General features: G+C 38.4%; 1 protein-coding gene across 6 annotated transcripts in view; it reads right to left on the reverse strand.

Annotated features, from left to right (window-relative positions):
* The window catches only part of FRS2 (fibroblast growth factor receptor substrate 2), a 109,993-nt gene that overhangs the window by 11,780 nt on the left and 80,037 nt on the right, over positions 1-18,176 (reverse strand). For all 6 annotated transcript variants that reach the window (XM_014538771.1, XM_014538774.1, XM_014538783.1 and 3 more), the window contains one exon: positions 7,879-7,973. The gene's annotated coding sequence lies outside the window, so the exon portion shown is untranslated. The remainder of the gene's footprint in view (positions 1-7,878; positions 7,974-18,176) is intronic.

Here is an 18,176-nt window from a genome sequence, read left to right on the forward strand (position 1 = left end):
GAGAAAGCCCTAGCTGGTTTAGCTCAGTGTATAGAGCATTGGTCTGTAGACTGAAGGGTCCCGGGTTCGATTCCAGTCCAGGGCACATGCCTGAGTTGCAGGCTCGATCCCTAGTAGGCAGCGTGCAGGAGGCAGCCAATCAATGATTCTCTCTCTCTCCCTTTCCCTTCCTCTCTAAAATCAATAAAAATATTTTTTTAAAAAAAGAGAAAAAATACTTTAAAAAACTATGAACAATACAATGGAAATAAATGTATATCTATCAAAATTGAATCTAAACAAGTGAACAAGGAATCTAATGAACAAAATAAACTAATGAATAAAATAGAACCAGAGGCAGGGAAGCATGGAACAGACTGATAAATCTCAGAGGGAAGAGGGAGGGGGACTGGGAAGAGATTAACCAAAGAACTTACATGCATATATGCATTACCTATGGACACAGACAATGGGGTGGTGAAGGACTGGGGCGGGGTGGGAAATGATAGATGGGAGCAATGGGAGGGAGCAGGGGGAAATACCTGTAATACTCCCAAAAATAAAGGTTTAGAAACATTTTTTTTAAAGGTACGTGCACTGGCTGGTGTGGCTCATTGGTTGGGGTGTTCCCATACACTGAAAGGTTGCCGGGTTCAATTCCCAGTTAGGGCACATGCCTAGGTTGTGGACTCAATCCCCAGTAGGGGGCATGTAGGAAACAGCCAAGTGATGGTTGCCTCTCACTGATATTTCTCTCTCCCTCTCCCTTCCTCTCTCTCTAAAATCAATAAAAATATATATTTTTTAAAAAGAGTAAGAAAATATGATACTTGAGTTACTTACTGTTTTAAGATGACATAGATGTATGCAGGTTTGTAATCAGTAGGTCAGGAAAGGTTTTAAAATATAGGGGGGATTTTCCCCCGGAGAGGAGAGCAGGCCTTGGAGGTGGTAGTGGCTGCTCTAAGCTAGAGGCTGCAGGGCAGAATTCTGCCATTCCTAGTTTCACCTGGGTCCAGGTGTGGTCTCCACCCCCGTCCCCCCAGGTTTTAGTTAACCAGCCGAGTGTCTGAAACTCCTGACAGTGGCTGTATTTCCAATCTGGCCAGCATGTGCTTCTCCCACTTATAGATGCTTTCTAGTTTCTGGGACTCTAGATAGAAGGCTGGGCCTCAATTTTGGCCTGGCTTCTCTAACAAGCAAGAAGGGGGAGATGGGGATGGGCAATGGGGACTTGCTCTCCCTCTCCAGAGCCTTTCCCTTCCTACTCTTCTTGCTCCCAGGAGCCTTGCCTTTGCCTTTGCCTTTGTCTCTCCTAAGCTCCAAGGGCCCTTCAAAGCGTCTGTAACTTGTCTCCTGAGCCTTCGTAGCCCAGCTGGCTCACTTCTACTACCCCTATAACTTTCTAAATAAATTTTGTTATAATTTGAAAAAAAAAAAAAAGAAAAAGAAGGGGGCAATGGGGATACACAGAAGACACCTTTACTTTTGGCTGGTTCTAGCAAGCTGTTTCATATCCCCTTTTTAAACCTGGGGGGAGGGGGGGAGAATATCTCTTCTGTTTATGCCGGACATGTTACCACAACACATGTACTACGAATCCAGGTAAGTCCCCAGTGGCCCTAGAGTCATTACTGTCTGGTGACATTCTAATAAGTAATCTTTTTGCTAAACACTTCACAAGTATAGTTAGCACTCCGTGGGTTATAGCCCAGCAGACAGTGGAAGTATGAATATTAGGCCAAGATATACGACCTCGATAGATTTAGGGTATGGTCCCTTTAGGTACTACATCTGGTCAAAGTTGGGAAACTATCTGTATGATTTCACAAACAATATTTGACACAGGCAGGTGGCTGGGATATAAGCCAATCCTGAGGCCAATCCAAGGCTTTCTGGGAACTGTAGTTGCCTTTGGTTAAGAACTATTCCAATAGGGCTTTTTGGGAATTGTAGTCTTCCTAGACCTACACTTCCAAACCTAGTGATTTTTAGCTTTCCTGAGGACACGAACCATTTCCCCAGACCAAAAATGCCCAAACCTAGGCTCCTGGGGGAAAAAAATAAAATAAAATAAAATAAAATTTAAAAATATATATACAGTGGAGCCTTGACTTACGAGTTTAATTCGTTCCGACGTTAAGGAGCTCGTTAAGGAGCTCGTTAACTCAAATTACTCTGTCAACTCTATGCAAAAATTCGGCCTAGAGACAGTTGGTATTTCAAAAAACTCGTTAGTCGGGACACTCGTAAGTCAAGGCCCCACTGTGTATATATATATACATATATATATATATATAGAGAGAGAGAGAGAGAGAGAGAGAGAGAGAAGAAGAAGAGGAAGAGGAGGAGGAGGAAAGAGAAGGGAAATAAAGGATGGATCAAGACAAAGGGGAAGAGGAAAGATGAGTTCCAAAGTGAGACATCTGACCAGAGGAGGAGGAATGCCTCATGCTGTGAGGAGAAAGGGAAGAGAATAAGGGCATGTGGCACACAGTAGAGAAGCTGAAGGAGATTAACACTCTAAATTTCCTTTGTAAAATAGAAGGCAAGTTTGCAAAATGAGAATGACAGGGTATTTCACTGAGGAACTACCCAAGAAAGGTTGCCAGATTATTAAATAGGCTGTGCTGATAGCTCAGAGAGGCTACAAAGTAAGATTATGCTGTTTTTCTAGCTGTGCTCAGCAGTCAAGAAGGTAGAAAGTTCAACTGGCCAGGATCAGTGAAGGTAAGAGGACAAGAAAATTAAAGAAAGAATATTGGCAACACGGGGTTGGGAGGGAGGTGTTGAAGTGGTCTATTCGGGATAGAAGAAGAGGGCTCACGAAATGGGAGAAAATGCAGGCAAAAAGGAACAGGAGGCTTTAGTAAAGTTGAAAAACAGACTTAGTATTGAGTGAGAGACTGAAATAACTGGAACAAAAGGCAGTTGTGGTCAATTTCTAACATAAAAGGAGATTTTTTTAGTGTGGAGTTTTCACCCACATCTCTGACTGCTCTTCGTGAACCACAAATTCCTAGGCAAGGAGAAGGGCAAAATACTAGATATTCTGCATTTATGACCACCAGACTAATACTTGGAGACCACATCTGAGTTATGTAAGACCTAATAATATGTGCTAATACTGTAACACTTGCTGAGAAACCATATGATCTCATCATCTCACAGTGCCACGTTCATTACTCAGCAAAAACACAAATAGACTTACTATGCTCCCTTAAGAAGCACCTTAGGAAAGTAACTAGGGTACATTCAAGAACAAAAGATAGCTACGGTTTGGGAGGATCAATATTGCAACAAGTTTGCTGAATATTTTATATTAGTAAATACTGTCTTAGTTTAATTAAAGCCCTTTGTCCTTATTCCTTGGAGGTGACAGCAAATCAGCAGGCAAAATGAGTGCATTCAACAAAACATTATTATGGGACAGATCGATAGTAATACAGTCTTAGTAGAAAATGTTAACACCCCATTGGCATCTATGGATTGATCTTTCAAACAAAAAATCAACAAGAAAATAGTGGCCTTAAACGATACACTAGACCAGATGGATTTACTTTCAGAGCATTTCACCCCAAAGCAGCAGGATATGTACATTCTTTTCAAGTGCACATGGAACACTTTCTAGGATAGACCACATTGTTAGCATACAAAACAAGTCTCAATAAATTTAAGATTGAAATCATATCAAGCATCTTCTCTGACCACAATGGTATAACACCAGAAATCTACAAGAAAAAAACTGGTAAACACACAAACACATGGGGGCTAAATAATATGTCACTAAACAATGAATGGGTCAACCATGAGATTAAGGAAGAAATCAAAAGTTACCTTGAAACAAATGAATGTGAACACACAACAACCCAAAATCTATGGGACACAGCAAAACCAGTCCTACCTAAGAGAAAAATTCATAGCAATCCAGGCCCACCTCAAGAAGCAAGAAAAATCTTAAATAAACAATCTATACTTACATTTAATAGAACTAGAAAAGGAACAACAAAGTCCAAAGTGAGTAGAAGGAAGTAATAAAGATCAGAATGGAAATAAACAAAATAGAGACTGAAAAGACAATACAAAAGATCAATGAAACTGTTCTTTGAAAAGAGTAACAAGATTGATAAACCTAGAAAGAGACTCATCAAGAAAAAAGAGGACCAAATAAATAAAATCAGAAATGAAAGGAAACAAATGACACCACAGAAATACAAAGGATTATAAGAAAATATAACAAATAAATTGGACAATCTGGAAAAAATGGATAAATTCCTAGAAACAATCTTCCAAAACTAAATCAAGAAAAATCAGAACACAGCAATTACAACTAATGAAATTGAAGCAGTAATTAAAAAACAAAAACAAAAACAAAAACCTCCCAGCAAACAAAAGTCCTGGACCTGATGGCTGGCTTCACAGGGGAGTTTTACCAAACACCGAAAAAAGAACTAACACCAGTCCTTCTCAAACTATTTCAAAAGTTCAAGAGAGGAATCCCAAGCTTGTTTTACGAGGCCAGCATTATCCTAATACCAAAAACCAGATAAAGACACTACAAAGGTGAACACATATGCTAAAATCCTCAACAAAATATTAGCAAACCAAATCCAGCAATACACTAAAAAGATCCAACACCATGACCAAGTGAGGTTTCTTCCTGGGATGCTAGGTTGCTACAATAACTACAAATCAATTAATGTGATACACCACATCAACAAAATGAATGATAACAATCATATGATTATGTTAAGAGATGCAGAAAAACCATTTGACAAAATCCAGCACCCATCTGTGATAAAAAGTCTCAGAAAAGTGGGGACAGAGGGAAAATACCTCAACATAATGAAGGCCTTCTATATATAATATCTAGAGAACCCTAAGGACTCCATTAAAAAACTACTAGAACTGATCAATTCAGTCAAGTAGCAAGATACAAAATTAATATTCAGAGATCAAATTGTCTGAGACCCCCAACCCAGTTTGGTTTGTTGCTCACAGAATAATAGAGGCATTTTTTTTTTCTTTGCTTCATTGGTGGAGATGTCCTGGAAGTTTTAGGATATCTTCCCTTTAATTTTTCCTAGACACTGTGATTTTAGTTATGTCTCTCACCTTTGCTTTCCCTCCATCCCCCACCACAACAATAACTTGCTCCAGGCTCACTTTGTTCTAGTGTCTAAAAGATCCGTCTGCCACCAGAACTACGATTCCCAGAATTCCTGGTGCTCCCCGTGCTGGGAGCAACCGAGGGAGCCACGTCCCCCGAAGGGAGAGACTGAGGGAGCCACGTCCCCCGAAGCTGCTGGCTCTCCCGCTTCTGCTCTCTGCCCAGCACCTGTGTATGCAAATTAACCCACCATCTTTGTCAGGTTAATTTGCATATTCACTCCTGATTGGCTGGTGAGCGTAGCGGAGGGATAGTCAATTTACATGTTTCTCTTTTATTATATAGGATAGTGAACTATCAGAAAGAGAAACTAAAAGAGCAATCCCATTTATACTGCATCAAAAATAAATAAAATACCAAGGAATAAATTTAACCAAGGCGGTAAAAGACCTGTCCTCAAAAAAAATGGTAATACACTGAAGAAAAAAATTGAAGAAAATAAAATAAATGGAAGCATATACCATGTTCACAGATAGGAAGAATTAATGTCATTAAAATGTCCATACCACTCCAAACAATCTATAAGCAAACACAATTCCTATCAAAATACCAATGGCATATTTCAAAGAACTAGAACAAATAATCTGAAAATACGAAACCATAAAAAAATCTGAAAAGCCTCAGCAATATTGAGAAAGAAGAACAAAGTTGGAGATATCACACCACCTGATATCAAACTATAATATAAGGCCATAGTAATCAAAACAGACATGCAGATCAATGGTACACAAGAGAGAGCCAAAAAAATTAACCCATGACTATATGGTCAATTAATATTTGACAAAGGAGACAAGAACATACAATGGGGTAAAGATAGTGTATTCAATAAATGGTGTTGGGAAAACTGGACAGATACATGCAAAAAAAAATGTAATCAGACCCCCTTCTTACACCATGTACAAAAATAAACTCAAAATGGATTAAAGACTGAAATGTAAGACTTGAAATCATAAAAATCTTAGAAGAACACATAGTAAAATCTCAAACATTTCTCTTAGCAATATTTTTTCTGATATTTCTCCTTTGGCAAGGGAAACAAACAAAAAAAATAAACAAATGGGACTAAACCAAACTAAAAAATTTTTCACAGCAAGGGAACCATCAACAAAACAAAAAGACAACCTATTAAATTGGAGAACATCTGATAAGGATTAATATCCAAATTTTATAAAAAATTAATACTATTCAACATCTAAAAAACAAACAATCCAATTAAAATTGGGCAGAGGACCTGAATAGACTCATCTCTAAAGAGGATATACAGAAGGCCAATAGACATATGAAAAGATGCTCAACATCACTAACCATCAGAGAAATGCTATTAAAACCACAATGAGATATCATCTCATACCTGTCAGAATAGCCATCATCAATAAATGCACAAATGACAAGTGCTGACGAGGATGTGGAGATAAGGGAACACTAGTGCCCTGTTGGTGGGAATGCAGATTGCTGCAGCCACTATGGAAAACAGTATGAAGTTTTCTCAAAAAAAGAAAAAGGAAATTGCTCTATGACCCAGTGATTTCTCTTCTGGACATTTATCTAAAAAAAACCCCAAATCACTAATTTGAAAAAATATATGCATCCCTATGTTTACTGCAGCATTATTTATGATAGCCAAGATGTGGCAGTAATTCAACTGCCCATCAACAGACAAATTGATATATTGTGGATAAAAAAGCTGTGGTACATATATATAAAATGGAATATTACTCAGCCATAAAAAGAATGAAATCTCACCATTTGCAACAGCATGGATGGACCTTGAGGCTATTATGCTCAATAAATTAGTCAGAGAAAGACAAATACCATATGATCTCCCTTATATGTGGAATCTAAAGAACAAAATAAATGAACAAATAAAATTGAAACAGACTCATAGACACAGAGAATGGACTGGTGGTTGCCAGAAGGGAGGGAGGTTGGGGGGGACTAGGAGAAAGAGGTGAAGGGGATTAAGAAGTACAAACTGGTAGTTACAAAACAGTCACAGGGATATAAATTACAGCATAAGAAATATAGTCGATAATACTGTAATAACTATATATGGTGCCAGTTGGATACTAGAAATATCTGGAGGACACTTTGTAAAGTATGTGAGTATTGAACCACTATGCTGTACATCTGAAACCAATATAAAATATTAGTGAAAGTAAACTATAATTGAAAAATTTAAATTTATAAAAAAAGAAAACATCAAATTTCTTGTTTAAAAATATAATTTGTAGACTTAATGATTTTTTAATGCTATTTTTTAAAATATATTTTTATTGATTTCAGAGAGGAAGGGAGAAGGAGAGAGAGAGCAACATCAATGATGAGACAGAATCCTTGATTGGTTGCTTCCTGCACGCCCCCTACTGGGGACTGAGCCTGAAACCTGGGCATGTGCCCTTGACCGGAATCAAACCCAGGACCTTTCAGTCCACAGGCCGATGCTCTATCCACTGAGCCAAACCAGCTATGGAGATTTTTTTTGTTTTTTAATATATTTTATTGATTTTTTACAGAGAAGAAGGGAGAGGGATAGAGAGTTAGAAACTTCGATGAGAGAGATCGATCAGTTGCCTCCTGCACGCCCCCCAGTGGGGATGTGCCCGCAACCAAGATACATGCCCTTGACCGGAATTGAACCTGGGACCCTTCACTCCGCAGGCCGACACTCTATCCACTGAGCCAAACCGGTTCGGCGATTTTTTTTTTTTTTAAGATAAACTTCAACTCACCTAGATCTGGCCATGAATATGCTTAACCTTTGCTGCAGCCGCAGGAGTTTAATCATACTTCAGAACACCATGTTTTCTTCATTTGATGACTTAACCTAAAAGAGAGGAGAATTTTTTATTTCTTTTAAAACAATAATTTTCCTTATGAGATTTCTGGCAACACTGCTAGTTCAAATGATCTATTTAAACTCAAAATATCTAAAATTTGATTTAAAATTACTTTTTTGTTGTTAATCCTCACCCGAGGATATTTTTCCAATACTTTTTTTTAAAGTGAGTAGAAGGGAGGGGGAGAGACACAGAGAGAGAAACATCGATGTGAAAGAGACATATCGATTGGTTGCCTCCTGCAGATGCCCTGATGAGGGCCAGGGATTGAGCCTGCAACCTAGGTATGTGCTCTTGACTGGAATCAAACCTGGGACCCTTCAGTCTGCAGGCTGACGCTCTATCCACTGAGTCAAACCGGCTAGGGCTAAAAATCATTTAATAGATAAGATATATTTTTAAAATATGATGTGTAGATGTTATAATTTCTTAAAAGAGAAAGTAAAAATGTAATAGTTTGAGTTCTATGTTTGGAAATATCAGGGCTTTTAGAAGCCATTGATTCTGGCTTTTCCACTATAGCTATGACTTTGGATAACCCACTTCTCTATCCTTACCTCCTCAGCCATAAAATGAGCAGTAAACTAAATCACCTCTAATATTCCTTTCCAGTTCTAAAACCCTATTTTAGCCAGTGGCAGGCTAATAATTCTCTACCTCCAGTCACTTTTCTAAAAACTCATCATCACCCTTCCAAAGAGCAATCAGTGGCTCTCTTTAGAATCCCTCCTCTGCATCTTCCTATTCTATGAGAAGCCCCCAGAACAAAATCAGAGGAGTCAGTTATCACTAAACAGTCCACATGAACAAACATGCCAGAGTCACAGGACAATATAAGTTATAGAAATCAATTACAATCTAGAGTTTCAAGAGATTTCAATACACTTTTGAAATTTTTCTGGTGAATTTACTCACTTTTTTAATTTTTTTCTTTTTAGAGGAAGAGGGAGGGAGGGAGGGAAGGAGGGAGAGGGGGAGAGAGGCAGAGGGAGTGGGGGGGGGGAGAGAGAGAGAAATATGTATGTAAGAAATATTGATTGGCTGCCTCTCTTATGGACAACTGGAGACCAAACCTGCAATCTAGGTATGTGCCCTGAACAGGAATTGAGCCTGCAATCTTTCGATGAACAGGACGATGTTTCAACCAACTGAGCCACAGCAGCCAGGGCATTTATTCACTTGTTATAGCACAGAAAAAAATTAAACTCACTCAAACACAGGCACTAACATTTACTGCTATACTGTAATCAGGCATTATGTTAGAGGTTTGTGAATTGTCTCATTTTAATATATATTATCTAGAGTTAAAAGAATATGACTGATAACCAAAACGAACATTTCCAAAACCATGAACCCATACTCAATCAAAAACTTCAATTCTGGATTTCAGGCTCACATCTATAATCAGCTCAGCCAGGTATTTGCTCACACCCCTCATTTGGGGGGGGGGGCGGGGGGAGGTGGCAGCACCCTAGAGTCTCTTCCTTAGCACACCCTTCTTTTCACCATAAACTTAACACACATCATGTTTTGTCTCTGGATTGTAAAACTGTCCTGCTAATTCTACCATAATCCATGCTTTTTATATAAAATACATAGTTTGTCTATTTCTCTCTTTTAAGAAAGTTTAGCCAATCAACTCAGGAAAACCTGTCTTCCTCTTTTTATTTATTCCACTTATAAACACCCCATAACCCCCATCCTGAAATGAGTTTAAACATAGTAAATATAATTCAGACAAAGAGAGTGATCCATCTTTAACCCTGTATTAAGGAAGAGTCCTAAGTCTTGAAATAAAACATTAATAAATCTTGTTTATCCTTCATAATCTTGCATGTTATGTATCACTGCTCTTTCAATGGAAATTAATTCTGACCAGTACGACACCCATGTCCAAATTTAATACGACCGCAAAGGGTTAAAGAAACAGTGTACCAACCTATAAAGCTCCTGAAAATACTAAAAAGCCTCCATTAGAATCTCTGGAAACTTTATTCTATCTAACCTTCAAATCTCTTTTTTCTTTCTTTTTCCAAAATTTTTTTAATTGTAGTAAAATACCCATAACATAAAATTTGCCATCCTTCCCACTTTTAAGTATACATTTCAGGACTGTTAAATATATTCAATATTGTTGTACAACCAATGTCCAGAACTACTTCATCTTGCAACATTGAAATTCTACCCATTAAACAACTCACTTCCCCAGGCGACTGCCATTCTTTTTATTTGTATTAAGTTTGACTACTCTACTAGTAGATACCTCATATAAAAGATCATACAGTATTTATCTCTGTGCCTGCTTTACTTAACTTAATATAATGTCCTAAAAATTCATTCATGTTGTAGAAGGTGTCTGAATTTCTTTCTTTTTTAAGGCTGATTAATATTTCATTTATGTATATACCAAACTTTGCTTATCCATTCATCCGTTGTTAGACATTTATCCACCTTTTGGCTACTGTGAATAATGCTGCTATAAACATGGATGTACATATATGTCTTGGAGACCCTGTTTTCAATTCTTTTGGATACAGACCCAGAAGTAGTATTGCTTCTGGGTAATGTTATTAACTAGACCACATGGTAATTCTATTCATAATTTTTTGAGAAACCGTCATACTGATTTACATTCCCACCAGCAGAGCACAAGGGTTCCAATTTCTTCACATCCTTACTAACATTTGTTGTTTTCTGGTTGTTGTTTTTTTGTATCAGCCATCCTAATGAGTGTGAGGTGGCATTTCCCAGTAGTTTTTTGATTTGCCTTTCCCTAATGATTAGTGATGTTGAGCATCTTTACATGTGCTTATTAGCCATTTGTTATCTCCTTTGGAGAAATGTCTATTTAAGACCTTGGTCCATTTTTTAACCAGGTTGCTTGTTTTTCTATGACTGAGTTTTAGAAGTCCTTTATATATACTGGATATTGACCTTTATCAAATACTAGGAACAGAGCGCGTGATTATATTTTGTTATATTGATTCATACCAGAATATGAGCCTTTCATATTTTAAACAGGTTTTATTATAAAACTAGGAGCCCAGTGCGCGATTTGAAATCACGCGGCGCCGCCCTGCCTTGGACACCCAAACTCTCCACGCAGAGCTCCAGGGCGCCTGGCCTAGCCCCCTGACCCCTCTGGCCTTCTCTGGCCGCTTCAAGCCCCGCCGTCAGTCCCTTGAGTTGCCTCGGGCAGGTCCCGCCTTCTCCGGGTGCCTCCCTGCTTATACCCTGTCTCCAGAGCAATGCGGTGGCTCCGCCCCGTCATGGCTCCGGAGGAGAGCATGGAAACCTCCCGCCTGCTGCACTGTGCTCCTTCCCCAGGCAGGTGAGCAGCGGGGCGCTCTGAATGTGAGTGGTGGGTGGCAAAGGACTGGTGAGGGGGGCACTACAGGCTCTCACCTTGCCCTCCCGGGCACGGGCCTCCTCCGGGCGCCACCCTGCTTCCACCCTGTCTCCGGGAGCAACGCCCCGCTGCACACACGCAGGCAGCCCCTCCTTAGCGGTCGTGACTGTGACACCGTTAGGACCAATTAGCATATTACCTCTTTATATATATAGATACTAGTAGCCCGGTGCACGGATTCATGCACATTGAAAGGATATTAATTACAAGGTGACGGGCAGGGCGGGACTGGGCAAGACGGGCCGGACACGCCCTGGAGCCAACCTCCCAGGGTCCCTCCCTGGCTGGCTGCACTTGGGGCGGTACAGTGGCTCGAAGGACATCTGCGGTCACTGCAGCTTAGCAGTAAACCAGATTTGGGGCCGACGGTGCCCCAGCAACAACATAACCTACGGCCAAAGGTGGAATCGTGCAGCCCACGAGGAATTAGGCTCCCTCCTCTCTGATTCCAGGGTGCGTCAACCAAGAACCGCTGCTGCCAAGTCACCATAGCTTGGCAGTTCCTGTGTTGAGCATCTGCCTCCTGGTGGTCAGTGCGCGTCATACCTACTGGCTGGTCACTTAGCCTTTTATATATGTAGATAATTTGCAAATATTTTCTCCCATTCTGTGGGTTGCTCTCAATCACTCTGTTTCTTTTTTTAATTTTTATTTATTGATTTGAGAGGAAAGACAGTCATCAATTTGTTGTTCCACTTATTTTTTTCCACTTATTTATGCATTCATTGGTTGATTCTTGTATATGCTCCAACTTGGAATTGAACCCACAACTTTGGTGTATTGGGGTGATGTTCTAACCAACTGAGCTACCTTGCCAGAGCTGTTGACAGTGTCTTTTGATGCACAAATATTTTTATTTTTCAGGAAGTCAAATTTGCCTGTTTTTGCTTTTGTTACCTGTGCTTCTAGTGTCATATCCAAGAAAGCACTGCCAAATCCAATGTTGTAAAGCTTTTGGCCTATGTTTTCTTCTAAGAATTTTATTGTTTCATGTCTTATATTTACATCTGTGATTCATTTTCAGTTAATTTTCATGTATGATATTAGATAAGAGTCAAAGTTCATTCTTTTGCATGTAGATACCAGTTTTCTCAACACCATTTGTTGAAAAGACTGCCCTTTTCTCCATTGAATTGTCTTGGCACTCTTGTCAAAACATTTTTGAACATGAGTTTTTTGGTCATGTGAGGGTTTATTTCTGGGTTCTTTACTCTATTCCATTGATCTACAATTCTATCTTTATGCCAGTATCACACTGTTTTTATTATTGTGGCTTTGTAGTAAGTTTTGAAATCAGAAGTGTAAGTTATCCAGTCTTGTTCTTCCTTTTCAAGATTATTTTGGCTATTTGGAGTTCCTTGAGATTCCATATTAAATTTGTTTTTGTAATTTCCTTTTCAGATTGTTCATTGCTTGTGTATGTAAATGCAACTAATTTCTGCACGTTGAGTTTGTATCCTGCTACTTTGCTGAACTCATTTGTTAGTTCTAAGACTTTTTTGTGGAATCTTTAGGGTTCTCTAAATAGAAAATTTTGTCATCTGCAAACAAAGATTAATTTTACTTACTCTGTTCCAGTTTGGACACCTTCTATTTATTTTTCTTGCCTAATTGCTCTGGATAGAATTGAACAGTGCAATGTTGAATAAAAGTGGTGAAAGTGGGCATCCTTGACTTATTCCTAATCTTAGAGGAAAAGCTTTCAGTCTTTCACTATTGAGTATGATATTCACTGTGGGTTTTTCATACATAGCTTCAATTATGTCGAGGTAGTTTCCTTCTATTCCTAGCTATTTAGTGTTTTTATAAAAAGGTGTTGAATTTTGTCAAAAATTTTTTTTCTGTACCAATTGAGATGATCATGTGTTTTTTTTTATCTTCCTTCTGTTAATGTGTATTATATTGACTAATTTTTATATGTTGTAAATCCTTGCATTGCAAGAACAAATCACACTTTGGCTGAACTTAGTTTGCTAGTATTTTGTTAAGGATTTTTGAATCAGTGTTCATAAGGGATGTTGGTCTGTATTTTCCTTATGGTTTCTTTATCTGGCTTTGGTATCAGGGTAATGCTGGCTTCATAGAATAAATTAGCAAAGTGTTCCTTCATCTTTAATTTTTTGGAAAAGTTTGAGAACTGATATGAGTTTTTTAAATGTTTAGAAGAATTCACCAGTAAAGCCAGGGGTTTTTCTAATCAAAAGATTTTTGATTACTCATTTAATCTCTTTACTAGTTATAGCTTTGTTCAGATTTCCTATTTCGTTTGTGGTTTATTCTTGGTAGGTTTTGTGTTTCTAGAAATTTGTCTGCTTCATCTAGGTTATTTAATTTGTTAGTGTACAAATGTTCATAGTATTCTTACAATCATTTTTACTTTGGCAGAATCAGTAGTGATGTCCCCACTTTCATTTCTGATTTAAGTATTTTGAGTCTTGTATATGGTCTATAGCTATTTTCTGTGTAGTTGCCATGAAGGATTACATTTTGCATCCTGAAGTTATACCAGTCCAATTTGAATTTATACCAGCCTGACATCAATAATATACAAAAACTCTGCTCCTTTAACAGCTGTCCTCACTCCTTTCAGTTATTGATGTCACAAAACTACACCTCTATACAGTGCACCCAGAAAAATAAACAATTCTTTTAAATTATTTGTTTCTTAAATGATATAGAAAATAAAGAGTTGCGAACCAAAGTTAAAATACTAGTTTTCAGATAAGTTTTTTCTTTAAATGTAGTAGCCCCTCAAATACTAAATCAGAAAACAAAAAGTGCAGTTACAAATCTGTTATAATAGTACTAGCTTTTAGAATTCCCCTTGTGAGTGAGATCTTTATTTCTCCACATGGCTTCCAGTTAGAATGTCCTTTTGTATCACCTTGCAGGACTCCCTTTCTTAGAAAATGCATTTCTTAATGGCAGGTCTAGTGGTAATAAACTGCAGCTTTTGATTATCTGGTAATGTTTTCCTTTCTCCCTCCCTCATTTTTGAAGGACAGATTTTCAGATACAGGATCCTTGGATGACAATTTTTTCACGAGTCTTTTAGCATTTTCAATATATATGTCTACTTCTGCCTAGCCTCCAAAGTTTCTGATGAGCAGTTTGGTAATGATCTTATTGAGGATTCCTTGTATGTACAACAACAATAATTTGCTTCCCTCTTGCTGCTTTCAAGAGTCCTGTCTTCGGCTTTTGTAATGTAAGCTGGATTATAATGTGTCTTGGTGAGGGTTTCTGTTGGGTAATCTTACTTGAGGTACAATGAGCTCCTTAGGTGTTTATATTCATCTACTTCTATATTCTCTGTGCCCCTTTCTCTCTCTCTTCCCCTTCTCGAACTCCCACAATATGTGTTAGACCACTTGACGGTGTCCCACAGATCCCTTAGGCTCTGTTCATTTTTCTTCAATCTGTTCCTCAGACTGAATAATTTCCATTGTCCTATCTTCAACGTTGCTGATTTGTTGTTCTGTCTGCTCACATAAGACTTTGAATCCTTCTACTCAGTTTTTCATTACAGTTATTGTACTTTTCAGATCCAGAGTTTCTATTTGGTTGCTTCTTATGTTTTCTATTTCTTCATTGATATTCCTTTTATTCATGCATAGTTTTCTTGACTTTTTCCACATCTTCCTTTAGTGCTCTGAACATCTTTAAGAGAGTTGTTTTAAAGCTTTTGTGTAATATATCTGCAATCAGGTCTTTTTCACCAGTGGTTTTTATTGATTTTCCCCCTTTGAATGAGCCATACTTTCTTATTTCTTTGCATGCTTTGTGATTTTTGTTGTTGTTAAAAACTGAACATTTGAATCTAATAATGGTGTAACTATTTGTTAGGTTTTTTGTTTGTTTGTTTGTTTGTTTTTGACAGTTACAGGCTATCTCTGCACCAACTGTTAGCCTGAGGTGTAAACCTAAGGTGTTCTCAGGTCTTTTCTGAGCCTTTCCTTGGGTGCACATGGTCACTTTCTAATTTTTCCTGTATATGCAATGTCATAGTCTTTAATTTCTGGCTCCCAAAAAGGGGAAAAGGAGAAAAATGAATGAAGCAAAAGAGGGTACTAGCTCTTTAAATATCCTGGAAGTCATTTCAGCTGGAGGGGAAGGGGCTTGCAACAATGGGGAGGCACAACACAATGGTTGCCCATCTCTTGGTCTGCTCCTCTACTATCAAAAGCAATAATCACGCACAGATTCCTGATATTTGGAGAGGGACCTTTGGACCTACCCTGGGTCCTATAAGCTGTATATAAGATGTACAGAGCTGGGAGTAGATGATGGGTAGCTGCTACTATGTTAAAAGTTGAAATTGATCAAAATTAAGTGCAATTTACATCTAAGGCTTTTCTCCTAAAAGCTACAAATCCCCAATAGCTCCAGAGTTCTAGAATAATTACAGCAGGTTCTGCCAGTGCAGGGGAGATAGATTCTGGATGCTTGCTACTCCACCATCTTCACAGAATCCTCTCCAGACCTCTTTGTAAGGATCAATATATATTCAGTTTGTTGTTTTAATTACTTTGATTATTGGCACTGCCGATGTATTGTGTTTTTGCTTGTTTTTACTGTTTTTCAGTGCAAATATCCACCATGTCAGTTGTATCAGGGATTAAAAGAATTCATGTACCTCATTTAAAAGGATACTTTCTACATGAAGATATGTTTGGGTTCCAAATAACTGACATACCATAGTACTTCTGGAATGAACATAACCCAATGGACTGAAGGTGTCCAGCCATTGATTTTGGAACATGGATACCTTAGATACTCTCCATGACTTCTTCACTCTCTTTGGTTTCTTCCCACTAATGGAAGGTTTAGAGTCAAAAGGTTATTAGGAAATAGTAAAAGGGAAGCGGTAACTATAGCCACTATATGAAGCTATGATATTGTTGTAACATGGATGTTTTTCTATAAAATAGGTATATATATAGCTGCATATACTATGATTATATTACTCAAGAAAAATACAATGATTTTAACAGGATAATCATCAAGAAGCTAAAACTTACACTAAATACTGTTTAATAACACCTTATTTTTCAATAGTACACTGATTTTAAAGCCCTCACTGTATGACAGACACATTCATTTGGATTATCTCAATCCATACAACCACCCTATGAGATAGGCACTATCATTATTTCCTTGTTCCAAATGAGGAAACCAAGGCTTGAAGAAGTTAGGTAGCTTTCCCATGGTCAATAGCTAATAAGCAGAAGAGCCAGTATTAAATCCAGAACTTACCCTTAATAATTAATACATGTAAAAACCTTAAAATAGTGCCTAGTATATGGTAAGCAGTTAGTAAATGTTAGCGACTGAACTAATGATGACTTATTTTAAAACAATGTTATATGCCTTTGGCAGTTGGTCAACCTTTCTGTGCCTCAATTTCTCCATTTATAAGATTAGGACATCTATTTCACAGAGGTATTGTGAAGACGAAATAAATTCTGGCTATGAAGACATTTAGAAAAATACATAGTTTAAAAAACAAGGCATTATTATATTGTCACTAACAGCAAAATCCTGTCTCTAGTATCACAAAGAAGCCTTTTGCACTAAAAGCATAGAATCCTAAAACTTAAGCACCATCCTCATAACAAGAGTTACATTAATACATTTAGTAAAACTATCCTAAATTATTCCAATTCTTGCAGACTGACAAGCAAAGAGAACACTGAACTCTATTCATAAGGGTGATTATAAATTTGGTGCTCAGGAAGGTATATTTGCTCTTTCAGTTCACTAGCATTGAGGGTGAATTTGACCTTTACTGCAGTAGTTCTGTTCAAATACAGCCAGGATAGAATATCTATAGTTAAAAGCTTAGCAATATAACTCTAAATTTTGGGCACAGCTAACTGTCATGTTTAATTACATTAAAACAATCAAGAGAATGGCATTCGATTCCTGTTCTTTGTGTCAATGGTCTGGCTGCATTGTTTTTAAATTATTAGGTAGGTCTTTTTTATACTGATATGCAATAGTTTTAGACTTATTCTTAACACTGCTAAGGATTTTTCATCTATAATAATAAAAGTGTGGGACTGAATCAAGATGGCGGAATAGGTAAACACCTGAACTTGCTGCTGCGCACAACCACATTAAAACTACAACTAAAAGACAAAACGAGTATCATCCAGAACCACGGGAAGGCTGGCTGAGTGGAAATTCTACAACTAGAAGGAAAGAGAAAAGTGCATTGAAAAAAGAAAAAAGAGAAAAGTGGTAGGAGATGCAGAGGCGCGCGCGACAGGGGCTGGCAGCTGGGTACGCTGTTGTCTTTTTCAATCGGGAGGAAGATACAAGCTCCCTACTGCTCTGAACTCAAGTTCTGGTCAAGAATTTGGGTACCCAGACTCATATGGAGAGAAACTGGACTGTCTGGCAACAGGCTGGAACGCTTGCAGCGTTCATTGTTCCTGCACAGGGCCGTGGAACACAGACACCGGGACCTCTCCAAGGCAAAGCAGACTGGCAGCCATTGCAGTTTGCTCCGCCTTGCTGATTCCCTGAGACCTCGCCCCACCCAATTTACAACCCCACCCAAGCTGTGCGCAGAGGCTTTTGCACACGAATGGCCTGGCCTTTCTCCGCCTAAAAACCTGTCAAACTGTAGCTGGGTCAGAAAACCCCAGAGCTTCCAAAAGAAGGCCTAAGGCGCATCAGCAGCCTACATTACTTCACAGCTGGGCCTAATCTGGGCACCTCCAAACCCCAAACAAAGAGGAGGAATCTGCAGATCTCTCTGTAGCTCCTGCTGGGT

The sequence above is a fragment of the Myotis brandtii genome, unplaced genomic scaffold, assembly GCF_000412655.1.
Source record: "Myotis brandtii unplaced genomic scaffold, ASM41265v1 scaffold1044, whole genome shotgun sequence".
Classification (NCBI taxonomy): Eukaryota; Metazoa; Chordata; class Mammalia; order Chiroptera; family Vespertilionidae; genus Myotis; species Myotis brandtii.